Source organism: Nomascus leucogenys, chromosome 3 (assembly GCF_006542625.1).
Source record: "Nomascus leucogenys isolate Asia chromosome 3, Asia_NLE_v1, whole genome shotgun sequence".
Taxonomy (NCBI): domain Eukaryota; kingdom Metazoa; phylum Chordata; class Mammalia; order Primates; family Hylobatidae; genus Nomascus; species Nomascus leucogenys.
The window spans coordinates 19,477,830-19,497,201 of record NC_044383.1 but is presented as its reverse complement, the minus strand read 5'-3'; positions in this window follow the sequence as shown (position 1 = coordinate 19,497,201).

The window sequence follows — 19,372 nt, the reverse complement described above, 5'->3', positions numbered from 1 at the left end:
CTGCAGTGTAGTGGGAGGATCTCAGCTTACTGCAGCCTCAACCTCCTAGGATCAAGCGATCCTCCCACCTCAGCCCCAGCGAGTAGCTGGGACTACAGGTGTGCGCCACCATGCCCAGCTAATGTTTGTATTTTTTGCAGAGATGAGTTTCGCCATGTTGCCCAGGCGGGTCTCAAACTCCTGGACTCAAGCAATCAGCCCACCACTGCCCTGCAAAGTGCTGGGATTACAGGTGTGAGCTAAGGCAAAATAACTTCTTAAAAAATAGATTCAAGTGTATTGTTAGCATGAAGAACTAGAAACTGATTTTTGGGGGTTCACCCAGTAGCTACAGATATCTACCTCCCCTGCTCTGTATTTCTACATTTTTCTTTTCTCTATAGAAAAGTCTATACTTTCAAAAAATTCCAGCATGTAGTTTTATTTTCAGTCTCCCCTAAATATATGCAGATTTGACAGATCCCTTTGCCAGCCACCCATGAAATCAGATGAGTAATTTCAAATTGCAGGGCTGGAAAAATGACCAGCACAGAATAAAGACATGAGCTGGCAGCCGCAAAAGACAGATCTCAAAAACGAGGAGCAGTAGCTGAGAGGCTAAGAGAATCTGTCCTAGCCACAAGCGCTTGGAAAACGGAGGAAGTTGACTCAGGTAGATGGCTGTGAGTGAGAGACTAGGGAGGAATTAAATCTTGGAGCCCCCAATAACTGTTTGGTGTCAGGTCTTGACAGAACGCAAGCTCCCACATGCCCGGTGACCAAGCAAATTAAGACAGTCCTGGCTTAGGCTGCCGACAGGAACAAGAGAGAGAAATCTGATGTCAGAATAAAGGCCTCATTGGCAAATTAAGCTGAAATGACAGTACAGCAGAAACTTACTTGTAATTTACCTACCTTTAGTCTATACTCCCAAGTCTTACACATGTGCAATAAAATATTTTTTCACTAGGAATTGTTATGCTGATTTTATAGAAAACACATGGAAGACAGATCCCAGAGAGGGAGAAGAAGCATGACAGTGATGAAAAGGAAAACTAGGTCCGTGGCTGGTGGCAACCAGACGTTACCAACAGCAGCATCAGGAGGTTTCTGTTCGACGGATGATTCATTTTCATCCAAGAATTAAACAAAGGAACGTCAGATTTTATTTTTGAACATTGGAGTTTATGATTGTTTCCTTCCAATAACAGCTACTTCATTCATGGTCCACCCATCCATCGTTTGGTTCTGTTGAGCTCAACTGGGTTTTCCTTTTCCTTAACATTTGACATTTTGTTAAACAGAAAAGTGAAGAGAATAGAAAAGTAACCATAATTAGAAACAGATATCTATATACCTGCCACCTACTGGAGTTGATTAATATTGACATTTGGCCATATTCACTTCAGAGCTTTTAAATGTTTTTTTGTTGTTGTTATTGTTGTTTGCTGAGATGGAGTCTGTCGCCCAGGCTGGAACCAGTGGCATGATCTCGGCTCACTGCAACCTCTGCCTCCCGGGTTCAAGCAATTCTTCTACCTCAGCCTCCCGAGTAGCTGGGACTACAGGCATGTGCCACCACGCCTGGCTAATTTTTGTATTTTTAGTAGAGACGGGGTTTCACCATATTGGCCAGGCTGGTCTTGAACTCCTGACCTCATGATGTACCCGCCTTAGCCTCCCAAAGTGTTGGGATTACAGGCATGAGCCACCGTGCACGGCCCTAAATGTATTTTAAAAAATAAAGACAAGTTGAAGCTCCTTGGCTTCTTACCCTGTACTAGTCTCCTTTTTCTCCTCCCCAGAGCCAGTCTCTATCATGAATTCAGTAGGTTTCCTTTACCAAGTTGTCATACCTGTTAAAATATATATATATATGTGTGTGTATATGCACTATACACACATACACATGGATACATCATAGAATATTGTCTTGTTACTAATTTGTTTTTTTTTGAGACAGGGTCTTGCTGTGTCCCCCAGGCTGGAGTGCAGTGGCTGGATCATCACTCACTCCAACCTCCACCTCCCCAGCTCAAGCAATCCTCCCACCCCAGCTTCCCAAGTCGCTGGGACTACAGGCACACACTCCCGACTGGCTAATTTTTTGTATTTTTTGTAGAGACGGGGTCTCACTATGTTGCCCAGGCTGATCTCAAACTTCTGAGCTCAAACCATCCACCCACCTTAGCCTCTCAAAGCTTTAGGATTACCGGTGTGAGCCACTGCACCTGGCTTTGTCTTATTACTTTTAAAATTAATTATTACTTTTAGCATATTGTAGATATTAATCCATAGCCACATCATAGTATAGGCATGAATCTACAACTTGCTATTTTTCAGCCAATCCATTTCGAAATCCATTTTTCTACATCATATGGAGACCACTAGTTTTGAGAACTTTAAAAAAAGATGATTCCCACAGGGCAAATGTTCCTATTAGGTAATAAAAGATTCAGGTGATGAGTATTATGGACAAAAGGAAGACATTAACTGCACCTCAGAGAGTATCATGAGGATCTCTGATTGATCAAATTAAAAAATCAAACTAAGAAGCACAACATTTTTTAAAATTGCAGTGAGTACTAATCAGCCTTGCTATGTTTGTTATGGAGCTATTTTAGTGAAATAAAAGTGCTTTGAAGATGAAAAGCACATTTTTTTTCTTTCCCAGAATTAAATCATTTCATCCCTCCCTCAGACTACAAAGTTCATTCAAGTAGAAAAAAGTAAATGCTCCAGTTCTTTTCTTTTTCTTTTTTTTCTTTTGAGATGGAGTCTCACTCTGTCACCCAGGCTGGAGTGCAGTGGCACGATCTTGGCTCACTGCAATCTCCACCTTCCCAGTTCAAGCGATTTTCCTGCCTCAGCCTCCCGGGTAGTTGGGATTACAGGTGCCTGCCACCGCCTCCTGAGTAGTTGGGATTACAGGCGCCTGCCACGATGCAATTTTTGTATTTTTAGTAGAGACAGGGTTTCACCATGTTGGCCAGGCTAGTCTCGAACTCCTGACCTCAAGTGATCCGCCAGCCTTGGTAGTTCTTTTCTTATGGAGTTTTGGCTGACTTATATTAAGGCTTGCTTGCTTTCTCTTTTCATTTCTGACCACAGTTGGTAACTTCCCTGCACTGAAAGATACTCTTTTTCCACCCCTTAAAGCATGCAAAGTAATGGTCGGAAGGGAGGGCTCATTAACGTTTTTATTTTTTTCCTGTGGTTTCCTCTCATTATTTCATTGCCTAGGCAACATTTTTTAAAAGACCTCATGCTGGTGAATAGAAGTTGACATAAAAGAGCATAACAACTTTTTTGGAGTCTCAAGGTCTGTGATGTAAATACCCCAATTTGTTTTTCAAAGGTTTTCATAATCCATTGTATAAATACACATATTTACATAATTTCTAAAACATGTACTTTGCAGCCGCAGTCCTTCCAGTGTTATCTATTAATAAGGAGTCACATGTAGATGTGGATTTGCAAGCTTGAATTCCAACACGTCACTTTGTCATTTTCAAATTTTGTGAGCGCTGGAACTTAGTGGGCAGACTTCCCCATCTCGCTTCAAGAAAACATCTGAAGGGTGTCATCCACTTTGGAGGGAACAAGACACCCCAGTTTTGATAAACTTGACCTCTGTGAGATTATATCGGAGAGGGAACTGAAGTGAGATGGGCATCTGTAGGCACTGAACTTTAAGCTTGTCCTTCTAAGGTAACATTCGCAATTCTTTCTATGATGCACTTTTTATTTTGTCCCCTAACTTCTGACAAAGGCCATGGGTATGTCAGTGGAAGTCAATAAAGGTGGCACATAGGTCATTGGAAAAATGGAGGGTATTTTCTATATTTGAGTGGTTTTCAGTGGGCTTCATCCACCCTTGCTTGAGGCCGAGCTTAGAGAGGATGGGAGGAGTTTAGAGGTGGAGACAGGGCTGCCAACAGTTTGAATTTTGCTTAACTTTGGCTGGTTGGAAGGCAGAGCACCCAAAGGAGACCTCTCTGGGTATTTCCAGATTCCCATCTGTGGCTGAAACCAAAGAACAAGGGTACCAGAGACCCTTTGGTCAAGTCCTCTGCGACGCCTTCACAGGACATTTTACTTGGCCCTCTGTCAGTTTCTCCTAATAAGAATCCTTTTTTATTTTTTGCTTCTACAATCTAGGTCATTTGCTGGTATCTCCTAGGCTTTCCAATTCGACAGAAAGGTCTTCTCTTGACCCTCAGAGCATTTTCATTTTTTACTGTATTGAATTTCTTTTGTACATTGCCTTTTATTATAGCTTCTCTTATTGCAATTATCTTACTAGTGTTTTCTCTGTATTTTCATCTTTAAAAGAATTAAATAGAGAAGAGTAAGAATAAGGGGAAGAATTTCAAGCAAGGGAGGCCCGAGGCCATTTTCCCCGCAGTGAGCTCTGCCCCACTGAGTTCTTCCCTGCCTGTCAGGGGATCTCTCATTTCAGTTTCAGATGGTCCCCTTGACCTTGAAGACAGCCCTCTGGGAAAAGCTCTTAGTCTTACACCTCAAATTATTATTCTTGGCAGTTCAGTGGGGAAAGAGGCTGAAATATTCCCCCTGGGGAGCTGTAACCCCAGCCCCATGGATGGCTTAGTGGGGCCTATAACACTCTTATCTTCAGATGATTAAGCTTGCGAATTAAAATTCTTGATTTCTCATATGCCTAAGTTTCTCACACTGAGGTGACTGCAGGGAATTCTGGGTAGTGTCCCTCTATCCCTCCAGATCCACTTTCCCCTCTTTTCCTTCCATTCAAATCTGGCCTTTGGAAAGCTCAAGGTAGGCAAAAGTATATCCTTAAACATCCAGCCCCTTGATACCATCGTCATCCTCATCGTGAAACATTTATTAAGCACCTGGGCTCCTACAATACAAAGAAGTACGAGGGGCAATCCCTGCCCCAAAGGTGTCTCTAACGACATGTGACCACAGGACACGCATCTATTAGCATAAAATGAAAAAAATAGCTTTAAGGAGAATTATGTGGGCAATAAATATTGCAGGAGTTCAGGGAAGGGAGAAAAGACTGCAGTCAGGGGTGGACAAAAGTGATCTCATCAATGAGATGGGTTTTGGGAAATGGCAGGCTTGAGACTAAGGCCTGTCATTGCAGCACTTTGGGAGGTCAAGGCTGATGGATCACCTGAGGTCAGGAGTTCGTTGGCCTGGCCAACATGACAAAACCCCGTATCTACTAAAAATACAAAAATTAGCTGAGTGTGGTGGCACACACCTGTAGTCCCAGCTACTTGGGAGGCTGAGGCAGGAGAATCACTTGAACCCAGGAGGCAGAGCCTGCAGTGAGCTGAGATCGCACCACTGCACTCCAGCCTGGGCAACAGAGCATCTATTCTTCCAAGGAGTATTGTGTGAAAAAAGGCATAGAGGCAGAGGGGCACTGGTGTATCTGAGGCCGGTTAACGGGCCAGAGTTTGACACTGCAGGTGTGTTTTACCTGAAGGGCAAGGACCGCCTCCTTTCTCTAGGTGCTGTATAATGTCCAGGCTATTTGGTGTACCTGGGAATGTTAAATAACAGTGTCTGGGGCTTTGACAAGGAAACAAAAGTTACCTTTGTCTTCTGCCTGAGTTGCAAAGAGCAGTATGTTTTTAGCTTGGAAAAGATTGAGAACTGTGTTTCTTTTAGCTTACTTATTCTCACTTATCCTGGTAACACTGATGCATTTTTTTCATGTTTTAAAATTAATGCATTCAGTGGTATGCGTGTATTATACACAGGAAAATTCACTCTTTTTAGCATATGCCTTCTTGCGAGTTCTGACAAATGCATACAGTCACGTAACCATGACCACAATCAAAATATCGAGCAGTTCCATCGTGCAAAAAATTCCCCTGTGTCCTTTGCAGGCAACCCTTTTCCTCACCTCCAGGCTCGGGCAGCGATGGATCTATTTTCTGTCCCTACAATTTTGCCTTTCCCAAAATGTCATATAAATGAAATCACACACCCTGTGACTTTTGAGTCTGGCTTTCTTTTTTTTTTTGTATTTCTTCATTTTAACTTATTTTTCATTTTTGTTTCTCACTTACCAACATATGTGTAAAATGTAGCAGATGTGTTAGTAAAGGAGAAGCAGCTGGGGAGAGAAGGGCAAGAATTAAGCAGCCACACACGAAGAGTCAGGTTGAGCGGGAAGCGATTGGGGGCAGAGGTGGCAGGCGTCCTCCTCCCCGCCCCGCCTTCCCACAAGGCACCAGCAACTGCTGCTGCTCACAGCCCTGGAGTCTGGCTTTCTTCACTTAGCATAATGCATCTGAGATTCGTCCACATCACTGCATGTCTCAGTAGTTCATTACTTTTTGTTGCTGAGTAGTGTTCCATTGCACAGATGTGCTGAAGTGTGTTTATCTATACACAGGTTGAAGGACATTAAGTTTGTCTCTACATTTTTCGCATTTACAAATAAAGCTGCTGAAAGCATTCACATGCAGGTTTTTTGTTTGTTTGTTTTTGAGACAGAGTCTCCCTCTGTTGCTCAGACTGGAGTGCAACAGCGTGACCTTGGCTCACTGCAACCTCTGCCTTTCAGGTTCAAGTGATTCTCCTGCCTCAGCCTCCCAAGTAGCTGGGATTACAGGCGTGAGCCACCACGATCGGCTAATTTTTGTATTTTTAGTAGAGACAGGGTTTCTCCATGTTGGCCAGGCTAGTCTTGAACGCCTGACCTCAGGTGATCTGCCTGCCTCAGCCTCCCAAAGTGCTGGGATTACAGGCATGAGCCACCACGCCCGGCCACATGCAGGTTTTTATGTGAACCTAAGTTTTCATTTCGCTCGTGTACATACTTAGGGAGTGAATTAAGTGTGTAGCTTCCGGGTCATCTAAGTATATGTTTAGTTTCATAAGAAACTGCCCATGCCTAGAATCCCTGCACTTTGGGAAGCTGAAGCAGGATTTCTTGCGCTTAAGAGTTCAAAACCAGCCAAGAAACATGGCAGGATGTTGTTTCTACAAAAAATTTAAAAATTAGCCAGCCATGGGGGCACATGCCTGGAGTTCCAGGTACTCAGGAGGCTGAGGCTGCAGCGAGCCATATTGACACCACTGCACTCCAGCCTGGGGAACAGAGGGAGAGTCTGTCTCAAAAAAAAAAAAAAGAAAAGAAAAGAAACTGCCCACCTGTTTTCTAAAGTGACTGTGCTGTTATTCATTCCCCCAGCAGTGTAGAAGACCTCCAGTTTCTCTGCATCCTTGCTGGCACTTGGTCATTTAAATACCTTTTAGCTATTCTAATAAGTGTTGCTTTAATTTACATTTTAGTTTGCATGATGGTGAGCATCTTTTCATCAAACTGGTAAGTTTTTATTAGTAATTCTACCACATAATAATAATTCCACCGCAACTGTAATTAACCATTCCACTATAGCAGTGGTTCTCACTGGCAACAGTTCTGCTCCCCTTCGCTGACATTTAGCAACGTCTGGAGGCATTTTTAGCTGCCACCATTGCGGGCATGCTATTGGTATCGAGGGGGTAGAGGCCAGGGGTGCTGCTAGCCATCCTACAATGCCCAAGACAGCCCCAACAACAAAGTGTCACCCATCCCAAATTGTCAGTAGTGCCCAGACTGAGAAGTCCTGCACTAGAGGGTTGTCAGAAAGATTCAGACATGGGCCACCCTGAAAACTGTGGGAGCTCCTCATGTTATAGTCATTTATACTAAATAAAAACTGGCTTAGAAAACAATTTTCCGATTGATCTCCGGCCTTTTTTTTTTTTTTCTGAGAGAGTCTCGCTCTGTTGCCAAGGCTGGAGTGCAGCGGCATAATCTCGACTCACTGCAACCTCTGTCTCCTGGGTTCAAGTGATTTTCCTGCCTCAGCCTCCTGAATAACTGGGATTACAGGCACCCGCCACCACACCTGGCTAATTTTGTATTTTTAGTAGAGACAGGGTTTCACCATGTTGGCCAGGCTAGTCTCGAACCCCTGGTCTCAAGTGATCAGCCCGCCTTGGCCTCCCAAAGTGCAGGGATTACAAGCATGAGCCACCACGCCCGGCCGATCTTAAACCTTCTTTTTAACTGCCAGGGACTCTCACAGGTTGATAGATTCATAGCCATCAGTTTGTTCCTTGCCACCATGATCTCTCTCCCAAGTTTAGACGCATGCACTTGCTAACTTAGGTATTTGGTCCTCCTCTGATGTGAAGACATGTCACATCATTTCAGGTTGAGGTTTTCCTTTGCCACAGAGTTCATTTTAATGGTGAGATTTTATATTATCAAACTTTGGCCCAAAGTAAGTTATGTTTGCATCATAAATCCTTGAAAATGGTTACAATTTACTACCAAAAAGGCAACTCACTTTCTCTCTCCGCATCTCAGTTCCTCTGCTTGTGAAGTGAGTCTCAGAGGGGCAGCTGATCTTTGAGGCCACGTGGAACTCTCATTCTCACATGCTTCGATTCTACCGAGATCATTGGGTGCCACTCCACCATCCAACAACATAATGAAATGGTTCATGTGCCATTTGTTGGCACCAAAGGTCTACATTGATTTGAAAACCCTTGCATCCAAACATCCAAAAAATAAATTTTATGAGGTAAACAAGAAGGCATGATTTGCCTAGGACAAATTTGGTTTCCTTCTAACACTCCTTATAGATTCCAGTAATTTTTAGATTCCAGTTTTTGCTTAAGTTCAGAAATAGAGCCATTTCCTATCCATGCTGGGGAGTTCCAAATGGGTATAGAAAGACCAGCAAGGCAGACAGACAAGTAACCACCTACTTGCTCTAGCTAAATACTGCTTTACAATGTATGTCTTATTCTACTTGCCACTAATGCAAAGTAATAACTTCATTCAACAAATACTTACCATTTGTCTACTCTGTTCTCAGTGTTGTGGCAGAGACCTTGGTGGACACCAAAGAAGACCAACTATGGCCTTCCAGAGTCTGTCTTGATGTAGGGAGACACCATCACCCTGAATCCTTAGACCATTAGCTAATGATTTACAAAGCCTGCTCTTCAGAGGTTTGTGTCCCTAGAGCAGAGGTCTACACACAGGAGGCCCTGGGTAAATGTTTCATTGATGAAATGATGGACGCTGTATTAATTCATTTTCATACTGCCCATAAAGACATACCTGAGACTGGGCAGTTTACAAAAGAAAGAGGTTTAATGGATATACAGTTCCACATGGCTGGGGAGGCCTCACCATCATGGTGGAAGGTAAAAGGCGTGTCTCACATGGTGGCGGACAGAAGAAGAGAGCTTGTGCAGGGAAACTCCCCTGTTTAAAACCATCAGATCTCATGAGACTTATTCACTATCACGAGAACAGCATGGGAAAGACCTGCCCCCATGATTCAATTACCTCCCACCGGGTTCCTCCCACAGCATGTGGGAATTCAAGATGAGATTTGGGTGGGGACACAGCCAAACCATATCAGATGCCAAGCAGTGCTTCTCAAACTATCTGTGGCAGAGGATCATTTTCAGCATTTCTAATCCATGGAGACTGATGCCTAGGTAAAACACAGGAAAAATGTGCTTGGATGTCCCAGCAATGCCAAATTGTTATGCAAGGTTTTCAATGCTTTCTCAGTTTCTGTGGTTATTTCATTGTAGACTTAAAAAAAATCTCACAGCCCAGTGCTGGTCACAGATGAGGCTTCAGCAGTAAGAGAAAAGAGGGCACATTCTGCCTGAAGTAATCAAGGATGTGTGAACTCACAATTCACATGTCCTGTACCCACTAAGTCTGAGGTCTTATGCAAGTAAGGGACTGAAACAATCAGAATGACTCCCAGGCCTCAAATGCCATCCAGATGTAATTTTGCTTCTCCCAAATGCTCTTCCTCTCAAATCTATTTTCTTTTCAGGCATTGGATGAAGTAGAAATAAAGGCAGAAAAGGAAGGAAGAAGAAAGGCAGGTGTGGGACCCTGGGGTGGCCGATCCCCATGCAGAGAGATGTCAAAGGGGTGTTACCAGAGACCCACGGTGGCTCTCCTTCACTCCAGTTCCTTCAGAGTACCTTGCACTTATTTATCCATGGACGCAGATCACGCCTCTAGGAGCTGAGAGTTTCAGGCTGCAGTTCTCACGCCTCCCTGCTTAGTCATCGGGCAGTACCTGTCACATCACATCACAGTCAGGCCACTCTCGGAAGGGATTCCAGACACTGACCTACAGCCTCATGGTTCTCTAATTTGCATTTCTAGCTCACTGAAGCAGCCGGTTCATGGCAATCAAAGATTCCCCTGCTCCCCTTCCATCTTACCTCCTGCCCCTGCCAGCCCCAGTCACCACAAGGTGGCCATGAATTTCTTTCCCTCTCAGTCTGTAGCCAGCTGCAAACCAGTGACCTAGAGAGGTGTCACCGCCTCCCACGAACAGCTCTGGCACCCAGCTTTCTGCGGAAAGCATTTTATTTTAAGAAACAGAGCAAACTGTCATTGTAAGACCTCTTCTACAACTTGGGATGAAAGTTCGTCACAAAACAAAGTGCCTGCTGAGAGAGGACAGGAATAAGAGGTCAGCATTGTCAACTCCATGATCAAGCCAGATGCACTGAGAAAAATCGACACGTGAAAATTCCTCTGTATGTCTCAAAGTCTTTTGGCAGATGGTGCTGAATTTTTTGCAGGACATGGTAACAGAGAAATCCTCTAAGTGAGCCATTCTTTAAACTGTTCTCATGAAAGAATATGACAAACAACTATTCACCAGACTTAGGTCATGGGTGTAGTGCTTTTAGTGATAGTATCAGCATTGCGTTTTCTTCATTACTCAAGGAAACAGGAAATTAATTTGACCTAGAAAGAAAGTTGTCATATAGAGGCATCAAACTTCGTACTTCTTAACACTTTGACATAAACTCTGAGTAAACAATATTAAAGTTGAATGACATTATTTTGAGAAACAGTTACTGGAATTGCCTCTCAGCTATTCTTCCTACTTCTGCTCTCTTCTGACTTCCATCTACCCTGCATATTAAGTTAATCTTCCTAAAATACTCCTCTCTGTCCCTCTCTTGCTCCTGAATCTACAACGGCAGCCAATGGCGTCAGCACCTTGTAGAGCAGAAGGAAACTTAGCCATGCTCTCCAGGCTCCTTAGTTGCAAACTGGGGAAGTGAAGACCCAGAAAAAGTGGTTTCCTCACGGTCATTGAGCTAGTAATTGACAGAAATAAGAACTAGAACTTCAATTTTTTTATCTCTTTGTTTTTCTTTTTTCTTTTTTTTTTTTTTTTTTTTTTTTTTGAGACAGAGTCTTGCTTTGTCGCTTTGTCGCCCAGGCTGGAGTGCAGTGGCACGATCTCAGCTCACTGCAACCTCCGCCTCCCAGGTTTGAGCGATTCTCTTGCCTCAGCCTCCTGAGTAGCTGGGACTACAGGGGCTCACCACAAGCCCTGCTAATTTTTGTATTTTTTGTAGAGAAGGGGTTTCACTATGTTGGCTAGGCTGGTCTCGAACTCCTAATCTCAAGTGATCTGCCCGCCTTGGCCTCCCAAAATGCTGGGATTACAGGCGTGAGTCACTGTGCCTGGCCTAGAACTTCAAATTCAGGGCATGATTATTTTTTCTGCCTTAATTCCTCTAATAAGCTTTCAAAACACAAGTTGACCCCCACATTTCTACAGAACATCGTTTCTCTAACTGAGCTCCCAGCTCCCCAACTCTGCTATGCACGGACCTTCCCCAGCCCTTCCTCCAGCCCTGGGTTTCTGCTGGAGCTTCAACCCAAATGTTCCCTGCCCTACTGCCCTGTGGCCTGAAATACAGCTGGGCTCATTTGTTTCTATTCCACCCACTCCATGAGTGTTCCATGAGGCCCAGCCCAAGAACTCCAGTGACCTCTTCCTGGCACTTTTTGTACTCATTGTCTGTACTTCACTGCCAGCATTCACTCACATGCTGGTTAGTTCACTAAGTGTTTTTGGGTCTTTTCTTCTTAACGTCATAGATTCATGGGACATTAGAGTGGAAGGTATCTAGAAGTCATCCAGTTTGACCCTATACTTCTTACATACACAATTGTCCTGTACCACTTTGCTGATACCAAGAAGGTGAAAATGAAGATCTGACCCCAAACTACCCATTCCAAGTTAGACAACTTTCCTTTTCAGACAGCACTTCCTTGTGTTGAGACAAAAATCTCCTTCCCACCCGTCTTCACCCAAACTGACCCTGTTTCTGCTCTCCAGATGGATATAGAATAAATCAAATCCCTCTTCCATATTTAAATCCCTCTGCATACATTTAAAGACAATTTGTGTGCGTCCTCCATTCTCTTAGCCCCTTCTCTTTCCTAGGAGTCTCTCTTCCAGTCCAAATAATCCTGGTCCTCCCATTCTGCCCATGACATGGTTTTGCATGCTGCACACGGTACTCCAAAATTATGGCCAAAAGATGTTGGCCAAATACCAAAAATTTGAACATAGGACAATAGTCCCCTGAAGGCTGAAAACAGTGGCTCAATCACCTCCCTTGTTCTAAGTACTGTATCTCTACTAATGTATCCTGCAAACTCACTAGATTTCTGGAGGGCATATCATGCTGAGGATTTACAGTAGGCTTATTCAACCAAAATTTATCATCAGGGTATATCTTCCCTTTTTAGGATGTGTGTGGTTATATTTTCAGATTTTTTTTTCAGAATGCTTATTTATTCTTGTTCAAATAATCTCTGCTTTCTTTCATTCAACGAGGCATTATGGAATGCATTGGAACCTGGTAAAAAACAAGGAAGAATCAGATGCTGGTTTTGATTAAAACGTGCTCATTATAGGTAAGGTAAGACTTTCCATAAAGAATTTTATTCTAACATAAACATTAATGTGCTTTTAATGAATTTTAGTTACAGTACCATGGAAATTCAGAGGAAATGAGATTGCTGTGATCAGGAGAGAGGGAGGATGAAGGCCTCATGGAGAAGAGGTAAGATTTTAATATACAAAAGTTATGGGAAAGAAATTCTCTGTGACTAGAACAGGATGAGCAGAGCTACAGAGGCAAGAAATCAAAGAATGGGAGCTAAAGTTCAGAGAGGTGAGGAGGAAAAGCACGAGTTTCACTGCTGTCTCTGATTCCAGGTCAGTTTCACCTCGTTCTTCCTTGCTTTCCTCCCTTCCAAATTTGCACATCCCTTCTTCCATGGTGAGGACTTATTTCCAAAACATTGACATGTTTACTTGTGTGCTCAATTCTGCAACACCCATTGCCACCTTCACATCACTGCACAAAACAAACCTACTAAAAAGAGTGCAAGATTGGTTGGCACTTCTTTTTTTTTCCTAGACTGGAGTCTAATGGTTAAAGCACTTTGTTCAAAAATTACCTGGGGAGCTGAGTACAACAGCTTATGCCTGTAGTCCCAGCTACTTGGGAGGCTGAGGTGGGAGGATCACCCGAACCCAGAAGTTCAAGGCTGCAGTGAGCTATGATCACACCACCACACTCTAGCCCCAGTAACAGAGCCAGATCCAATTTCTTAAAAAAAAAAAAAATTAATTACATAGATTAGGTCTCTCCCTCCTGCACCTTCATTCAGCCTATTATTCATTTGAAATACAGCTGGGTTCATTTGTTTCTATTTGCGTTTTGTTTGAGTTTTCCCCCTTCATCTTTCTTGATTTAACTTTATGTTTTTGAATATGTAGAACATTCATGTGCTTGACCAGAGACTTTATTTTGTGCATCTTTGGTAGCTTACTACCATCTGGAGCATTCGTAGTATGTCATGGCAGTTGTTTTTTGATTGACTGATTATTGAATAGACAGTTGAAAATCGCATGTAACAGAGATGCCTGTTATTGACAGGCTCTTACATCAAGGTCCTATAAGCTCATGCCTTGGATGTCCAATCATGACAAAGTCTGATGTGTCCAAAAAGCCTCAAGCTATTCAAGGGTGTGTACCCAGATGGCAGCCCTAGTATCCCCCAAAGGAAAGGTCCTCCATCTGGGATGCCATTCAATGGTACCCTGGAGAAATCTGTCCTGGGGCTTTGTCCTTGACGGAGTAGTAGCTGTTGAAAGATCTTTAGAAGCAGCACCCGCACAATAAATGTCTGAAATGACTGCTGCTCCTTCTGCTGTGGGCAAGGCAACAGACAAGAAGAAAACGTTAACCTTCCTTAGAAGTTAAGACGTATCTGTTTATACACTGCATTTCTTGGGTGCAAATAGGACACCTGTTTTTGAGAAACCTGGCAACTAAACTGCAGCCAGGTTGGCCTCTCAGTGGAGAAGAAATAAAAAAAATGACTCATTAAACAAATAACTCTGAGTAAAAGGACCCTAGTGAATACAGAGTCTATTTGTTTTATTTTTAAATTACATTTATCAGTCATTACAAATATAATCATTAACGGATTATTTACATAATTGGTTGTAAAATGCAAACCCAGGGCCAAAAGGCAAACTAGTTTTTGAGTTACCGAACACAATACCTTGAAATTACAAAGAAATGCGGATGCGGTTCCATACATTAAGGCTGAGTGTCCCCCTTGACTCTCTATGGGAAGAAAAGAAAACGTGTGCGAGGTGACTGGTGGCATCTTGAAATGTACTTTGTCATGGGCCTTATACCAGCACTGCCTCTGGGGTTGAGCTGCTCGGCTGGAATGATTCCTGAGGACCAAGTTCACTCCAGTAGCTGGGGGGCTAGAGTGACATGAACCCTTTAGTAGTTGAGCTGGTACCCAGGTTTCTCCCTAAAGCCCTCAAACTTTCTCACTGGAGAGAATACTAGTGGATAATTAGTAAACTTCTCTCCTGTGAATGTTGCAAAACACGTATCTGGCTTCCTGATGCAATTAGAGGGAAAAGGAACTCATCAACAGCTTCCATTTTTACCTGAACAAGATCTCCAATCTACAGATGAAACTAGATTCAAAGGGAGATTAAACGCCTAACCTGAATCATAGCGTGAGAGCTAGAGTTAGCTACTCTGTACTATTTTTCATTCTTGAACCATACCAAAATGTAGTGGCTTAGAACGACAACAGATCTGCTCAGGATTGCAATGGGTTAGCAGTGTGGGCTGGGCTTACCTAGTGGTTCTGCTGGTTGTGCCTGATGGTTCATGCTGCCGAAGCCATCTACCTGGCAGTTCAGCTGAGCCTGGGCGGAGGAGTGGGGTCTAACACGGCCTCACACACATGTCTAGAGGTTGGTGTTGGCTGTCAGCTGGTCATGTTTCATCACCTGGAGGTAGCATTCTGAAAGGGCAAGCCCCAAAACACAAGCGTTCTTCAAGCTGCATCTTATATCAAGTTTGCTGACATCCCATTGGCCAAAGCAAGTCACATGGCCAAATTCAAAGTCCTCATGGAAGGAGACCACCAAGGCCGTGGAGGTGGAATTCACTGGGAACAATAACTGTGATAACCTACAACACAGAGCCTTATAAGGAGACAGGCTATCTGCATTAAAATCAAAGCCACAGTCCAAGGCTTATGTGGCTTCTCAAGGCTCCAAGCCAGGGCTCTTTCTCCCACCCCACCTCCTCTCTGTCCTCACCAGTCCCGTTCTGATTTCCTGGTTAGTGTGCCATTCACATCAGACCTTGGTCCACACAGGCATCTGTGAGACCTAGACACCTCATCCCTTGTCTCTGAGCCTAGCGCTCCCTTTGTTCCTGGCCAGCAATCCTAGGTTGTGTGTTTAGTTTATTTCTGTTTAAACTAGTTTAAAAATATAATAAAAGAAGGCCGGGCCTGGTGGCTCATGCCTGTAATCCCAGCATTTTGGGAGGCCAAGGCAGGTGGATCACCTTAGGTCAGGAGTTTGAGACCAGTCTGACCAATATGGTGAAACCTCCTCTCTACTAATAATAGAAAAATTAGCTAGGCGTGGTGGTGTGCACCCGTAGTCCCAGCTACTCAGGAGGCTGAGAAAGGAGAATTGCTTGAATCCGGGAGGTGGAGGTTGCAGTGAGCTGAGATTGCGCCACTGCACTCCAGCCTTGGCAACAAAGCAAGACTCCATCTCAAAAAAATATATGTATATAAAATATATAAATTATAAATATGTTATATATAATATATATTATGTATTATAATATAGTATATTGTGATATATAATAATATATCGTGATATATAATAATATAATATATCGTGATATATAATAATATAATATATCGTGATATATTATATTATAATATATCGTGATATATTATATTATAATATATCGTGATATATAATAATATAATATATCGTGATATATTATAATATAATATAATGTGATATATTATAATATGATATAATATATTGTGATATATTCTAATATGATATAGTATACTGAGATATTCTAATATGATATAGTATGATGAGATATTCTAATATGATATATTATGATGTATATTCTAATATGATATATTATGATGTATATTCTAATATGATATATTATGATGTATATTCTAATATGATATATCATATATGGTATATTCTAATATGATATATCATATATGGTATATTATGATATATCATATATGATATATTATATAAACTATATATAAATGAAATAATATAATATAATAATATAATATATAATATATTATATACATTACATATATATTTATAATAAAATGTTCACCTGGTTTTAAAAAAAGCTAAACAGTAATACAGTAAATGATTAAAAATAAAAGTTCATTAACTCCATCTTTATAATCTACTCTTCTAGATTTTTCTTCTGAAGACTTTCCAGCATTATCTGGTCTCCTGGGTCCTTCTCATTTCTCAGTCTGGACTTCAAAGCTGCAGGAATTCTTTGGATCTGCGAAAGTGGGCAGGAATTGAGTGGGCTGTTCAGCTGCTGTAGCTGTTCCACTGTCTCCTGCTTCATCCCTTCTAACTGACTAAGTTTATCTTTGTTAACTTCAGACTTCTGGAGCAAGGGGTCACCTCCATCACACTGGAGTTGATTCTCAGGGAGCTGGTGACAAACTGCCCTGTGGCTGCTGGGGCTGGTGACACTGCAGCCCTGCACGATGCTTCTGTGCCCACACGAGCACAGCATGAAGTTTCTCAGCGGGCAACCCTTGGGCTGCGGCAGCCATTTAGGGTGTTTTAAGGCAGCCGTCCCCAAACTATTTGCCACCAGGGACCGGTTTCATAGAAGACACTTTTTCCAAAGACTAGGGTAGGGAGGTGGTTTGGGGATGAAACTGTTCCTTTTCAGATCGTCAGGCATTAGATTCTCATAAGGAGCACACAACCTAGATCCCTTACGTGCATAGTTCACAATAGGATCAGCTCCTATGAGAATCCAATACCGCTGCTGATCTGACAGGAGGTGGAGCTCAGGCAGTAATGCTTGCTCGCCAGCCACTCACCTCCTGCTGTGCAGCCTGGTTCCTAACAGGCCACAGACCAGTACAGTCCAGGGGTTAGGGATCCCTGTTTTAAGGTGTTATATGGGGAGTATTATTGAGTCCAGGTTTCTGCTACCTTGGGATACATTTTTATCTCATATTCCAATTAGAAATGTTTTCCCACATCAAATAAAGCAGAATTAACACATTATATTGGCATAGTACACACACCCTCTAAAGAGCATATCGCATCCTAGAGCAAGCAGACGGAGGCAGGGCACCAAGGGCACACACAGGTGGCAGGCAGTGGGAACATGCAGGTGGACACTGCAGCAGCCTTGGTGTGAAGACTGTGCTTCCAATGGTCTGTGAACAAGGTCACCAGCAAAGTGGAGAAGAATAATGACCACCCTGGCCTCTCAGACCAGCGTGGCATCTGCAGAAGGGGAGTGGCCACACCCAGACGCAGGCAGAGGACAAACCCAGAGCAGAGCAGAACAAACAAGCACATCCTCAGCCACACCCATCAGAGGGTTTTCACCAACTCCCAATGCTCAGGAAATCAATATCATAATCACCTACATCAGAAGTACAGGTCACATAGGTGCATGAAATGCACATGTGTGATATAAATTATTCTTCAATTAATTGCAGTAAACTGCAATTCTCGTTTAATAGCGGTGCTTTCAGTCATTCTTATCAGATCTTTTTTACTGTCTTTCTAAAGTCCCAGATTGCAGACTTTTGTAGTATTGTTAGAAGGAAACGTGTGGGCTGGGCAGAGACTTTCCAAATACTGCTGTCAAGATGCAGATGGCCAGAGTGGCAAGGCCCAGCCATCCTCACTCGGCTGAATCTCACATTAAGAAGGCTTGGCCTGGCACTTTGGCTCATGCCTATAACCCCGGCACTTTGGGAGGCTGAGGTGGGCGGATCACTTGAGGTCAGGAGTTCAAGACCAGCCTGGCCAACATGATGAAACCCTATCTCTATTAAAAATACAAAAATCAGCCAGGTGTGGTGGTGCACGCCTGTAATCCCAGCTACTCGGGAGGCTGAAGCATGAGAGCCACTTGAATCCCGGAGGGGAAGGTTGCAATGAGCCAAAATCATGCCACTGCACTCCATCCTGGGCAACAGGGCGAGACTCCAACTCAAAAAAAAAAAAAAAAAAAAAAAAAAAAGATGATGTATGTTTGCCTGTTCTTGGGACACATCATACTTCCAAGTAAAGTCTGAAGTTACCCTTTCTATTACAGGAAAAGGCCCATTCCTTCCTCTGCTTTGCCACCTTTTATTCAACCTCTAGCAGTTGCGAGTATCTTTTCCCCATGGCATTTTACTCCCATTCCACCTTCTATCCCCCAATCTCTTTTTGAAATAATATTTATTGTTACTAACCTCACCCCATAATCCCCTTTTTATGTTTCTTTCCTCTGGATTCCGGGAGAGTTTCTCAATCTCATCTTATCCGTTGATTCACATTTCTGTGGTATCCAGGGCCTCCTTGGGGGCTCGCAGTTTGGCAATCACAGTTTTCATCTCCATGCTGTCTTTCCTGCTCTCAGATGTGGACTACTCGAGACTGCTTGGACCGTTTTCCCAGCGGCAATGACCTCTTGGATCTTACTGAGAACACAGATTAGGACCTTGTTGCCTGGAGTCTGTTTCACAGGGAGCTATTTGCTCCATTCCTCAGATAGGCGAACTGCAGCGCCTTCCGTGTCTGCTGCGTTCTGTCCGAGCTGAGTCTTCAAGGGAGAGATGGATGAGTAGCCTCCATCCACTATTGGAAGTTGAAGCACAGTCTTTCAGAATGATGGGGCCATCTGTTTGAATTTCTTTTACACAAGTCAAGAGATTGACACCAGCTTCCCTCCCCTGGGTCAGAGGTCTGGCAGCTTCTGCAGAGAGCATGGTGGTGGGAGGGAAGAGAAGGGAGAAAAGCAACACCATAAGCCCTTGGTAGAGGATTCCCTACATACCGGGGGCCCTGTTCATGTTTACAGCAGCAAACACTCTTTGCCTGATACAGTTGTTCTCCAAGCAAGCAGCCCCCCCAGTTCCCTGACTCTGCCTGGCACAGTA